The 14,793-nt window shown below is 35.8% G+C and overlaps 1 long non-coding RNA gene across 1 annotated transcript; it reads right to left on the minus strand.

Annotated features, from left to right (window-relative positions):
* Positions 1-798: 798 nt before the first annotated feature.
* LOC132625004 (uncharacterized) lies at positions 799-2,359 on the minus strand. Its single transcript, XR_009576609.1, has 2 exons — positions 2,263-2,359; positions 799-1,096 (listed from the first exon to the last, which is right to left on the minus strand). It is a non-coding gene; the product is annotated as an uncharacterized LOC132625004 (long non-coding RNA).
* Positions 2,360-14,793: the final 12,434 nt, after the last annotated feature.

Genomic DNA, 14,793 nt, shown 5'->3' on the forward strand with positions numbered 1-14,793 from the left:
GAAACCATCTACACAACTCAATTAGGCTGAAAAATCACATTTCCAAGAACTTAAATATACTAACAGCAAGCATTTTCTTATACGGATAAAAAAGATACAGAAAATACAGCATGTGCAATTTTTAACTTTCTAGATTTTTTAAAGAAAAACGTTGTAGCTTCTCCATTCAAAAAAACTACAGAGATCCCAAGCTCACTCAAGTTTCAGATAATGACTATAAAGCACAACTCAGAGGAACAACTTCACCGCTGAAATCTAATTTTAGTTGGGGCATTCAAAACCTCTTCAAAAGAGAAGTCTGCATAATAATTTTGTGACTTGTTCATTAAAGGGTGAAACGTGTTACTGATACATATCATCCTTTTTTTTAAAACAAAATGTCAGATTCAAGATATCTTGAATCCACACATCAAGAAGTGAACAAACGTTGAACTGCTAGGGGAAATTTAATGTAAATGGATAAGAGGAACCTGGTGACCTGGTATAAGAAAAAATATCAAGCATCCACTCCAAATACTATTTTCAATACCAAATTAGCACGTATAATTCATGTTCCTCCTTTATGTTCTCACCAAATGAAATATAGTCACATTGTAAAGTAAGGCTAGAACTTCTCTATCGTAGTGTTGTATATGTGTGTCGTTCATTATCAAAGTTTCACGTCATGACATTCGTTCATTATCAAAGTTTCACGTCATGACATCTCGCATCACAACAATATCGGTGTCGCAAAACTTCACACAATAATTATTTTTATCTTCCTTCTTCCGATAATAATAAATGCAATTAGAGACGAAGTACACAAACACGTAGAGTTTTACTTGCATATATCAAATAAATAAATGTATGTCCCTTTTCTAACAAAAAACTTAACCTTCTAGATTAAGCAGTTTACAAAATAAGGAAAAAGAAATAGAGAAATATTACCAAATCGCAACTGTCGCGCTCGAAGCCCGATTTTGACAACAATCTCATTCAGAGGATACAAAGAGCGCAATGAACTTAGGCACTCGTTCCTTGCCGTACCTCATCGTAGAATGTGTAATGCTACGATCCAATCATATACTTCTTCTTGTTCATTATTCAAAACTGTTTCCTGTGCCAATTACACAACACCTCAATACTATTGAACGCCAAGTACAAGTAACACACAAACAAATATAGCTCGTAGGCAATTACAGAGACTAGGATCCCAAAATTCTTCATTAACAAAAGCAAAAACCAGAAAACTTTTTTTAAAACTTTTCAAAGTACATACGAACTACTCGAACACGTTCAGTTGCCTAAAAAGTATAATTATAAAAACTAGAGCCTTAGAAGAAGAAGAAGAGAACTTAGAACATGAAATCAGCAATACACAGCAGAGCTATTGATGCAACAACTATGTTGTCTAATATTATATGGAAGACCAAAAATCTCTTCCTTTAAAACTAAAGGCCTTAAGTCGTGTAATAGTTTGCCGCAGATATTGTGACTTTTCCCTTCTTCTTTTTTTCCTTCGAAGAATGAACCCCAAATCATATACTGGTTTCTCTTGTAGATCAAATTATGAGTTCAAATAATTTTAAATTTGCTGGATGTGTGTTTGTTCTTTCTTCCGCATCCATCACAGTCCATCTACACTTTTATTTCAACCTTTTGCCAAAACAAAAAAAAGGAATAAGAATTTTATAACAGTAAGAACATATAGATTAAGAATAGGCAAAGAGAAAGAGAGCACAAAGAAGGATAAAACAGTTAAAAACATAATTATTTGCAGAACCTTGCACTGCATAAGATGCATATAATTAGAAGCTAATAATATAACGATAGAACCGCGGAAGTAAACCAAACCTTCAAAATGGAAAACTTGCGGCGATTGCAGGGATTCTAATATTACTTGCAATTATCATAAAAAAAATATCAATTGTCAAGATCATTTTCCCTATACAAAGAGAGAGAACACAAAATCACAATATCAGATTCGAAGTAGAAATTTTAGATTATCAAAAAGTATGAATTCTGGATCAGAAATTTCTGAAGTAGTACCCTTTTTAGTTCTTGATCTAAGTAAAAGTAAAAGTTACAAACTTCAAAATCAACTAATGGAATCTCAATTTAGTTACAGGTGCTACAATTTTGACAGTGCCTTGGTGTAGTTCTGACGGTTGGCGCAATCCAAGAGGCATATAAGTATGGGACAAAGATGGAGAAAGAAGGCAAGGAAGATAATAAACTGCCGCTCTATCAAATTAAGGTACATAGAAGGAAATAGTACTGTACCATTGGAAGGATAGAGCATTGCAGAGAAACTCGTGTATGTTGTTTCAATCCAGAGAGAAGTTTATGGGAGAAGGCGTTTTTTTCTTCCTGGCAGTTAGTTAGGGCTTTAATTGAATTCGCGACTTAAGTAGTATAAAAAAAAGAAAAGTTGAACCAAATTAGTATAAAAAAAAAGCACATTAATAGGATTCACGCACGAATTTCGTGCGTGAAAGGACCAAACTGCAAAATTGCAATTTGAGCCTTTCACGCACTAAATTTGTGCGTGAAGTAGCACACCTTTTTTTTTTCTTGGTGTTACCTTTCAAATCACATTTTTTTTCCATACTTTGGGCAAAGATTAGTCATGTTTTAAAACCCCAAAATATCAATATTTTATATAAAACTTAATATCTTTTTTTGCGTACAATAATGTCGGCTCATTACATCAAGTCCACCTAAACGTTTGGATCGCTGTTTTAGGGGTTCTAAAGTGCCCCAAAGTAAGTTTTGAAACTTGTCTATTTATAGGGTTTTGATTTAAGTGTTTTATTATATTTGAATGTACAAATATAAATATTTAATTTAATAATAATTCATCCAATACGAGAGGTTTATACTAATTAAAAAATAATTCATTCCATCTAATTACAATACTAATTCAAAGTAATACAATAATAAATTAAAATAATAATACAATTTGCAAGTTCTAGAGACTCTATTACTTCGAGACGTGCTTGTACTACCACGACCTTGTTGCCACACGAACGCTTGTCATGACCATATTGCTTACAGGTAGAGCACTTGCGAGAATAAGTTCTTTCACTAACATCCATTTGATTGGGTCTACGACTCCGTGAGTTAATGCCCGATTGCCTGATGTAATCCTTCTTAGCAACCATCAAAAAGGGTTCGTTTGGCCAATAAGCTTCATTACCAAGTGGGTGGAATTAGCCGGAATATGCTCTAAGGTAACTGTGGACCTTGTATTCCCCCGCCACATAACTTGTTACCATTTTTCTCATTCTCTCGAAGCACTTGACAGCATGAGAACACAGCATGTGATACGTTTGCCACTTACCGCAAGTGCATGTTCTTGTTGCCTCATAAACGGTATGCACGTTTCCACCCTTACCGTCGCGATAACCCGTCCTAACTTCATACACATGTTGAATTGGGTCATACTCGGTCATTTGGTGATGCTCACATTTTTTTCTATAATGCTCCATAATTTTGAAGGGCTTTGGCATCCATGTCCCGCCGTCGGCTAATATCGCTCTAGCCTGCCTTGTCCTAACAACAAATCGCTCCACAACCTGCTTGAAAGTCATTCTCACCATTGCGGTGACAGGTAGTCCTCGAGCAGATTTCAGCAAGCCATTGAAAGATTCTGAGCTGTTTGTTGTGAGCATGCCCCATCTTTTGCCTCTATCAGCATGAAACGTCTATTTTTCAACTTCGAGCTTCATCAACCAAACATATGCGAGTTCACTCACTGCCCTGATCAGATCCATTTTTGCAGCCCATTTTCGTTGTTGATGCTCCATCGCAGCCCCGCACATCAATTTGTTTAGAGTGCCATTGTGAAACGTTGATTGCAAATTTGCCTTCAAGTGCCTTAAACAATAGCGATGGTAAACAAAGGGAGGCTGCCACCCCGGTAAATTAGCCATACTGTGCAATATGCCTTTATGACGATCAGACACGTATATTCCGGTACGATCCTTAATAACATGAGTTTTCAAATGGGTCAAAAAGATCCCCCATGTGTCGTTGCTCTCGTTAGCGGCAATTGCGAAAACGAGAGGAAATATTGACCCATTGGCATCCATTCCTATTGCAATTAGGAGCTTGATGTCGTAGGCACCATATACATGCGTACCATCTATGGATATCACTGGTCAGCAGTGAGCAAAACCATCAATGCATGGTTTGAATGTCCAAAATACGAAGTTGAAGATTTCACCCTTTATAAGCCGCCACTCTATAACAGTACCATTATTAAAATGTTGTAGAGTTGCCATATACCTTGGCAGCGATTTAAAAGAAGTATGCCAATTTCCAAAGACCATCTCAAAAGCGCATCTACGCCCGATAAATCCCTTTCTGTTGCTTATAGTTTTACTATATACGGTTTGAACGTTTCGAATACAATCTTTGATGGGGATCCTGCACAAGTTTAAACAAACAACATTTAGTAATCGATCTTTTAATTGATATAAGACATATAATGTACTAGGTAGGATAAGTTACCTTGGCGTTTCAGCAACGTCTTTAAGTAATACTTGAGCAATCATGTTTGTATCTAAATTATAATGATCTGCTCGATTTTCTTCCATATCACAAGTGTGTCTTTCGCGGAATTTTGTGATAGCCCACATACCATCAGGCTTAACAATTCCCCGAAGCAACCACTCACAGCCTTGATACCGTCGTTTAAAAACTAGTCTCCATATCTTTGTGTTTGACTGATCAACCTTAAACTCCCTCATGTCCTTAAAACAATAAATTTTGACAGCCCGTTGCAACGCCTTTTTGGATGCGAACAACATTCCCTTTGCAAGGTAGCATCGATCTTTGTTGAGATCCTTTGGTTCAATCCAGGGTTTTTGGCGACTATCATCATCTTCTCTGTGAAGACAAATGCATCATCACGACCCTGCAGGCTGTCAAGATAAGGGATATTGTTAGAATGCCACTGAATTGGGCTTTCAGAAGTTGGGTTTTCAGCCATCGGTGGTGGTACGTGGTGGTGCATTGGTTCTTGTTGGTTTTGGCTTTGAGGAATATTATTGGTCATACCAACTTGAACATCATCATCATCTTCATCATCGGTTACCTCTGCATTATTAGCTATTTCATCGTCATCACTTGATGATGACTCATAATAATTAGAAAAATCTTCATTATCAAGTGCATTCATCCTCCTCCACGAAAAGTAACATATTTTAAATACCAACATCATATATATATATATATATATATATATATATATATATATATATATATATATATATATATATATATATATATATATATATATATATATATAATTTAATATCAAGGTGATGAACTTACTGTCATTCATAAGCACTGTCATGGTGTCGAGAATGATCAACTCCACCGAACTGAGAGGATTGACCAACATCCATATTTGGTACCACTGGCGAGTTTTGAGAATAGTTCCTATAAATATTTGAAAACTGGTTATTGACCAATTCATGCAACAAACACGTGCTATAATATGAAAAATTCATATTTACCAATTTTCATTATAAGCTTGATTAAATTGTTGGCTTAGATTTTCCAGCGGCACTTGACCACTCAAAATGTCTCCATAAGAACTAAAGTCCCCATAAGTGTTACCATGAATAGGCTGGACTTGAGGGACTTCTTCTCGAGGTATCTTTTCAACATACATCTCAAGAACATTAATGAATACTAAACCACGATATTCTTCCGGCGATCCCAAATAATCACTCAAAGATTCATCATCGTTGATATTGTGCATGCCATAACGCATTACACCGTTTGATATTATTTGTGGATATCTTCCAGTTATTGAGATTCCAAACTCAGTGGGTGTAGTTTTCATTCTTTTGTGCATGTAACCGACTAGTGTTTCATAATATAAAGTTGTTGGAAATTTAACATGGGCTTTTGGTTTGATACTATAACGAATGGAGTAATTGTCCTCAACGATATCTCAATCCCAAAATAGTGAAACCTTAACAGTTGAAGCATTTTGAGACATTTTTTCTATGAAGTTTGATTTTTTTTTGAATGACTTGTAAGACTTAGAAGTTGATGAGTTTTTCACTCGTCAAGCCTTCAAGTTAAATAGACCACTCAAAATTGTAATGCGTGGTGTGTTGTCAAATCAACACTTAGTTTGCACATTAAAATGGTGCGCAATACAGGTCGTGTTAAAGCGGTCAAATAATGCAGCAACGTATTGTCAAATCAAGCCTTTATGTGTCATAGATTCCTGAAATTGACATTGCGCAATACAAGTCGTGTTAAAGCGATCAAATAATGCAGCAATGTATTGTCAAATCAAGCCTTTATGTGTCATAGATTCCTGAAATTGACATTGCGCATTAAAATGGTGCGCAATACAAGTCGTGTTAAAGCGGTTAGAGAATGCAGGAAAGAACTTGATGGGATCTCTGAAGTCGCCTCATCACCTCTGCCAGCCCTACCACCTCTACGACGGCTACCAACTTCTCTGCGACCATGACCACCTGCTGCCCCGGGTGGGGCAGCGGGAACACGCTCATGAAGACGCTCAAAGTCATGTGCCCGTCTCATACTAGCCTCGGCAAGCTCAATCATCCGTGCTGCATACTCCGCCGTCTCGGGGGCCTCCATACGGGCAGTGCTCTCATAGCGCATCGTTTGAATGGTCCGTACCAGCGCCTCGTACACTCCTGCGAGAGCTACATATCCCAGGCCATCTGGACGACGCCTAGAGGGGTTGCCAATAGTGATGCGAGTGATCCGCATGTACCACTCCATGTACACATGGATCGGAGTGTCATGTCCGACCACCGCTAGGCTCGTCATCCTCACATCCCAACTCTGGACCTGCTGCTGCATATATAGTCGCCATGCATCATCGACACCGGCACGCTCGTCCCTAGCATGGTAGTCATGCTCCCAAACCGTAGCTGCGGGTATATTTTGTACATACCCAAACTGTCGTAACACGCGATCGGGCGCGTGATACTCAACGATATCCATATGTATCAATGGACACCACGACATCCACATGTGCTGACCAGCCCTAAAAACGCCGACAGATGATCCAAAATATGATCATACGGCGTCCATATAAAAACCTGTAAAAAGAATTGAACTAGTTAACAATAAAAGACTAAAATAGTAGCTATGTGGTCTAGCGTGTGGATCTAAATTATGAACATACCGTCTGCGCCGTCATGCGGTCTAGCTGATCCCTAAACGGGAGAAGGCTGTGATGAGTCTCCGCACGTCGGCGTACGCCTCGCGACCATCTCCGCGCGTATGGCATCGGCACAATAAGATAGTCAGCTGGATGGTGAGCTGGTATGGGATGAAAAGGTCTCAACCTAGTCCACACCCATATCTGATATAGTCATTTATAAAATATTTTATTAGTCGTCGTTTTAAAAAAATATATTTTGTGTTTAATTACACAGACTTAAATATATCACCTGAAGGAGCGAGCAAAATGCAGGGACCTCTACCCTCGTGCCCATAGAACATCGGCAGAATCCTCGATACATGTAGCCCAGCACAGCAGCGCCCCAACTATAACATCCTAGCTCGGCAAGATCATCGATATACCGAAGATACCTCAAGCTCAAATGCGAACTCGAAGTGTTCGGGAACAAGATGGCCCCGAATATGACGAGTAGGTATAGACGCGCGCGTCGGTCAACATCAGCCTGAGGCGTGTCCTCTCCAATCGGATGCTGCATGTCTGTGAGGCGTAAGTGAGCGTAAAGGGCCGACAATAAAAGCCGACTCTGGCCGGAAATATGACCATCCAGAGCCGTGAAACTGGTGAGCCTAGTCAACTCATCCCGATAAGGTGGCAGTATAGGAGGATCCTCAATATACAAAGGGCGTCCATCAACCTGTAGCCCATAAATGACATCTACATCCTGAAGGGTAATGGTAGCCTCACCAGTGCGGAGATGAAATGTGTGCGTCTCCGGTCGCCACCTCTCAATGAATGCCGTCACTAGTGACCTATCGTACTGTACCCGACCAACTTCGACGCACCGGTAGATACCGCCCCGACGTAGTATACTAGGACACGAGGATGTGGGGGGTGAGCAGCTAAGATCTCCCATGCTGAGTCCCCTAACCGGGTACGAACCTGAGACTCAGGCTGCAGGTCGGATGTCCATATATGTTGCGACCTATGCTCGGGCTGAAGATACAGTAACTCTCGGTCGAAAGGCCCCGGATCAAGAGGGTGGTGATCCATCTGTTTTACGTATTTTAAATTAATCATTAACAAGTAGTATTAGGTATGTAATCTTTTATCAAATTTTTTATTAAGGATTATGCTGACCCATCTGTTTTACGTATTTTAAATCAATCACTAACAAGTAATATTAGTTGTGTAATCTTTTATGGAAAATTTTATTAAGGATTGTGGTGACCCATCTGTTTTACGTATTTTAAATAAATCACTAACAAGTAATATTAGTTATGTAATCTTTTATCGAAAATTATATTTAGGGTTTTCAATCCTAAGCTACGGGTTATGAATCCTAAACTAAGGGTTTTCAATCCTAAAACATAAAGATTAAAAATTAATAAGTCAAATAATTAACAATTAGTTAGCATACAATTAGTGTAAATAATTAATAAATAAACAATTAACTAACCAATCAAATAATTAACAAGTTATTATCATATATTTAATAAATAAACAATTAAGATACTAATCAAAAAATTCATAAATAATTATCGTATATTTAACAAATAAACAATTAATGAACTAATGAAACAATTAAGAATTTATTAGCAAATAAACAATTGGCTTAACAAAAACTCAATAAATAATTAGCTAGTCTAACAATTAAACTAGCTAGTATAACAATTAATAAATACTTAAGTCGCTAATCAAACAATTAATAAATACTAAATAAACAATTACTAAATAATTAACTAATTAACAATACATAAACAAATTAAAAAATAAAAAATAAAGGGCAGTCCCAACAGTGCGTGGGCACTGCCCAAAAACGCACAAACAAATTGCGTAAAACGGCAGATCCACCTCCACAATCATTAGGGTAATAATATATTTAGCAATGTTATAAAAAGTTTGTAGTGAAATACCTAGATTGAAGTTTTTTTGAGTTTTCAAAATGACCTTTGCGCCGCTCTATTCCAAAATCTAACCTTAGAAACTTGGTCCTACACTTCAATATACCAAGAATATCGAGTTTTGGGTTGAAAAACAATAAGAGAATAGCGTTTTTGGGGTTGGGGACCACCGAAAATCGGCTTTAATGGTGTCGGTGGGTGGGGGCGAACTCTCGGCTTCTGTGGTGGGGAAGGACGGGACGGGTTTATGTTGGTACCGTTCACGCACTAAATTCGTGCGTGAAAGGCATAAAAGGAACTTGGTCTTTCACGCACGAAATTAGTGCATGAAAGGTGGGAAGTATATTTTTAAAAGCTGACAACTATAGTTTTGCAACTTACTCCTTTCACGCACGAATTTCGTGCGAGAAAAGCCCAAAGTGCATTTTCGCAGTTTGGTCCTTTCACGCACGGAATTCGTGCGTGAAACTTATTAATGTGCTTTTTTTTTTTGTACTAGTTTAGTTCAACTTTTCTTTTTTTGTACTACTTAAGTCGCGAATTCGCTTTAATTTGAATAGTGACTTTTGGAGTCTTTTGTGAAACTCCCGTCGGTTCAGTAATTAGATGCTAGAGTGAAGGGAAAAAGGAGAAGCGTAAAGTGAAAATTAAAAAAAAAAAAAAAAAGGAGGAGATAATAGATAAATAGGATTGCTGGCTTGGGAGCACGCCATGTCAGTGGGCCTAATGCCCTGCTTTATATAGATATATAAATTACTTCGTAAAAACCTGATTTGATAAATACTTTTATATTCACTACTAAAAAACTGGCAAAATTCGACGGACAAAAAACTGACGGACTGCGTCGCTTTGAAAAACCGATGGAAAACCGACTCAGTGAGTCGGTTTTGTGTATTTCTAATTTTTTTTATTTTTTAATTAAAAAACTGACGGACGACGTCGGTTTTTTCCGCAAACATTTGAAATTATAAATCAGCAAAAAAAAGCTGACGTCCCACGTCGGTTTTATTAAAAAAATAATAATAATTAATATAAAACCGACGGACGACGTCAGTTTTATTTTTAAAAATATTTTAAATAATATGGGTCAAAATCTGGTCAAACGTGCGGAAAAAACCGACGGACAGAGTCGGTTTTGTCCGTCGGTTTTTCTTTAAATTCATAGCAGACGGGTTTCATACCAATTTCTGCTCCCTCTTCCAAATTAAAACCCCCATTCCCCCAAACCCTACCCGCCACCCCCCTCCCCTCCGCCCAGCGGCGCCACACATTTTTCCGCCGCCCAGCGCCGCTGCCTGCGCAGCCCCTTTCCACCTACCCCAAATCCATTTTGAAGTTAATAAATTGAGGTTAGTTTCTCTTAAATTAGGGCATTTAAAATTCTTTTAATTTTAGTTTTATTTGTAGATGTTAGGCCTAATGCTAGTCTATTTAGCTTTGTTAAACATCATTTGCAATGTTATTAATGTTGAATTTGTGAAAAAAATGTAAACTTTATTTGACTAATTTAGTTGTCATTTTTTTTTTAGCTTGAGATTGAGCTATATTTCACGTGCTTTGTCAATGTATTTGTGTTAGTTTAGTTATCATTCTTTGTAATATTATTGATGTTGAATATGTGCAAAAATGTATACTTTAATTATTTGACTAGTTTTTTTTTTTTTTGTTGGATTGTGCTTTTTGTTAGAATTCCATAAGTTATTAGAATTGTTATTGATCATTCCAAATTAGAATTGGTTGAGATTGTGCTTTTCAAAGTTAGAATTGTTAAGTTATAGTATTTCTATAACCTCAATACTAAAATGTAGATTTTATTTCTCTAGATTTACTTTTCAATTTTTAGAATTGGTTGGAATTGTGCTTTTCAAAGTTAGAATTATTAAGTTATGTTAGAATTATTAAGTTATAATATTTCTATAATCTCAAAACTAAAATGTAGACTTTATTTGACTAGATTTACTTTTCAATTTTTAGAATTAAAGTTAGAATCCATAAGTTATTAAAGTTAGAATTGTTATTGAGAATTCAAAGTTAGAATTAGTTGAGATTGTGCTTTTCAGAATTATATTAAAGTTAGAATTTATAAATTATTAAAGTTAGAATTGTTATTGAGAATTCAAAGTTAGAAATGGTTGGGATTGTGTTTTCTTAAGTTATATTTTAAGTTAGAATTCTTAAGTTATAATATATTTCTATAACCTCAATAATTTGTGGGTATATTTTTGTAGATGGATTGTATGTGAATGTATAATATGAATAATAGTAATCATGTGGGTGTACATGATGAATTTGTTGAAGGTGTTGATGGGTTTATAACACATGCAATGACACTTCACCCTTTTCAAAATGAAGGGGTAATTAGGTGTCCTTGTTCTCATTGCCGGTGTATGAAGTATTTCAAATCGGAAGCTAAAAAATAAGCTAAAAACAATAATTGGGCCCATTTGACTTAGCTTATCTAAAACAGTTTATAAGCTGAAAACAGCTTATAAGCAAAAAAAAATAAGTTAGACTACACCAACTTATTTTTTTTAGCTTATAAGCTGTTTTCAGCTTATAGGCACAAGCCCATCCAAATAGGCTCAAAATATCTCAATTTTAATAATATCTATTTAGATATTTTAATTTGTTTTAAGTTAGTTCCGTAAATATTCCAACTTTAAAAATATATATCTAGACAACTTAGCCGTATCTAAATGATGCATTTTTAAAAATGGAATATTTAATCAAGTTGAGATGATGTGTATTCTCAATATTGACTTGTTTACTTGTCAGTTGAATTTAAAGTGAAGGTATCTATATACATGTTATGCCTTTTTTAATAGTTGTAACTTGTTACAACTTTATTTACATGTACAAGAAAATGAGAAAAGCAAGGGAAAGAAAACAAAAATGATTTTGATAGTCATGAGTTGTGAATGGGAAGCACGTTCCATGCTAACGCAATCATCGTCGAGTATGTGACACGCGTCAGTCATCTGCCCTTTTTCTCCTTAAATCACTGTGCGGCCATAGTCACCTCCCACTACCATATCTAAATTGCTAAAAAATACTTTTTTAGCAAGTGTATTATGCTCCATATCCTTTGCGTAGGGATAAGGCTGATTGGTGGGTGGTTACAAAGACTAAGCCTGTGGGGAGGATTGCGGTCGATAATGCATTAAATGTGGCGTATCAAAAGGATGTACAAGTTGTTCATCAAACAGTTGACACAGAGTTAGAAAATAGTTTGGAACGTCCTCAACACATATTGGAAGAAGTTGATGAAGATGATGTAACTATTATAGAAAATGTTGAGGAAGAATCGACCGTTGGACCTGAAACAAGCGATGAGGAAGAATCATCTGATGAAAATGAAACAAGTGAGGATGAGTGGGAGGATAACTAGTTGCATGTTAGTTTATTCTATACTTGATAATAACACAATTCTATACTTGTTAAATTTTTACCTACGATCAATATATCATTATTAAGTTATTAATTTTATGTATGCAGATGTCATCGGGTGGTAGTGAATCACACAGAGTTAATTTCATTGCATGTGGACAATTTGGTATGCCCCCTTCTCTCCCCCCCCCCCCCCCCCCCCGATCCAGAAGATGATGATGACGGTGATTACGTACCCGGACACCGGATGATCAGTTGTAGTAGTTTGGATTTAATAATGGACTTATGTTAAAACTAGTTAATGGTACTTTTGGTTGGACATTTAAATATTTCTGAACTTTAAAGGTCTATTTAGATCGTATTTGATGTGTTTAGATAGTGTTTGATGTGTTTTATTACTACTTAGGGTGATTTTATGTGTTGTAGCTCTTTTAGAATTGATTTGGAGCATTTCAAAGCTAGTTTTGAGCAGCTTTTGTTACTGGTTTCTGAGCAGCTTTTGATACTGGTTTCTGTGCAGGTGTGGTTGCAGAAAATGCATGATTTATATGCTGGAAATTTTCCAGAAAACCGACGGAAAACCGACTCAGTCCGTCGGTTTTCTGGAAATTAATTTTGCAAATTTTCCAGAAAACCGACGGACTGTGTGAGTTTTTTAATTAAAATAAAAAAAATTATATTAAAAACCGACGCAGTGCGTCATTTTTTCATAAAATATATATTATTTATATATAAGATAAAAAATCTGAAATTAATAAAATTGACTCCGTCCGTCGGTTTTTTTATTTTTTATTTTTAAATATTTTTTGAATAAAACCCGATGGACTACGTAACCGACGCAGTTCGTCGGAAAAAACCGACGTGGTCCGTCGGTTTTTAAAAAGCGAGGCTATGAAAACCGACGGACCTTAAAAGGTCGGTTTCCCGTCGGTTTGATTAAAAAAACCGACGCTGGACGTCGATTTTTGTCAACGGTTTTTTCCGTTTTTTTAGTAGTGATTGTTAATGCATAGAAAAACATAACTAGGCAAGGCTTGATCATTATGGGTTGGGAAACGATACCCCCTCCACATATTGAATGGGATCGATAACCTCCTTATGTAATATTTTTCGGTGGAATTTTTTGTTTTGATTAAGAATCTTTTTTCTTTTTCTTTCTAGAATTAACATACAAAAATATATCTCTTATTATTATTATCTCATTCACCTATTCCGTTGAAAATAATGTATTACAACTACTTGGAATAATTTGTTACTAAGCTTTTCTTTAGGAATTTTTCGAAGCTATGACGTTGCAACGATAATGTAAAATCAAGTTCCCTCTTTTTACTTTTTATTGTACTTATTATTGTATTTCCTTCTTGGCTCTAAACATTAATAAAATACGTGTACCTTATCAGTAAAAATAATAATTAGCAATTCAACAAAATTCTTCCCAATCTTGACAACATATAATCAGTTTCAAATGCGGTTAGTGCTTTCATCAGGAAGAAGCTTAGGTTCATGTTATAAAACGTTCCTCCTTAAATCCTTAAAGCTTAAGTGCATGCTATTGATGGCAAAGAGTGAAATGTCTCCCAAAACCTAAAACCAGTGTTGCATTTCAAGACTCGATGAATTTTGTTTAACTACTAATTATTATTTTTATTGATAAGGTACTTTATTAATTATGTGTTTAGAAACCAAAAAGGTAATACAATAAGTACAATAAAAAGTAAAAAGAGGGAACTTCAATTTTACATTACAGTGAACGAGTTACTCAGTATTTAGTATGGTAACGAACTGCATTGTGTCCGACTACAGTGAAATGGATATAAAGAAGTCAAATGACTGGTTCAACTAGTTAAATATTTATATGCAATTAATTGATATATTGATGATGATGATCATCATCTTCATTATCATCAATTTCATTAAATAGCGAGTTCTTCAGCTAAAGATGGTTGAACTCCCCTCTTCAATTTCTTAAAATGTATAAATTTGACCAACCAATGCTCTAGTATAAGACATTTTTAAACAAGGATTTAAAAGAGATTCCAATATAAATAAAGTTGGGATGGAAAAAAAAATACTTCAATTTTGTTGTCATATAAAAAATAGCCACTTGATAACCGGGTTTATATTTATACTCTTGTCAAACTCTAGCTATTTCCGCTAAGTAGGCTAAAATTCCGGTTACCGTGGGATAGAATTGTCTAGAAAAAGCAAGAGTTGCATTATAAAAAATTTCTAAGAGTTCAACACATTCTTTAATATTTTCCCAATGTGAAAAGTTTAACCAATCATCACTATTAGTATTATATTTGTTGTGAACTTGTTATATGGGAATCCTATACT

Source organism: Lycium barbarum, chromosome 12, assembly GCF_019175385.1.
Source record: "Lycium barbarum isolate Lr01 chromosome 12, ASM1917538v2, whole genome shotgun sequence".
In the NCBI taxonomy this organism is placed as follows: Eukaryota; Viridiplantae; Streptophyta; class Magnoliopsida; order Solanales; family Solanaceae; genus Lycium; species Lycium barbarum.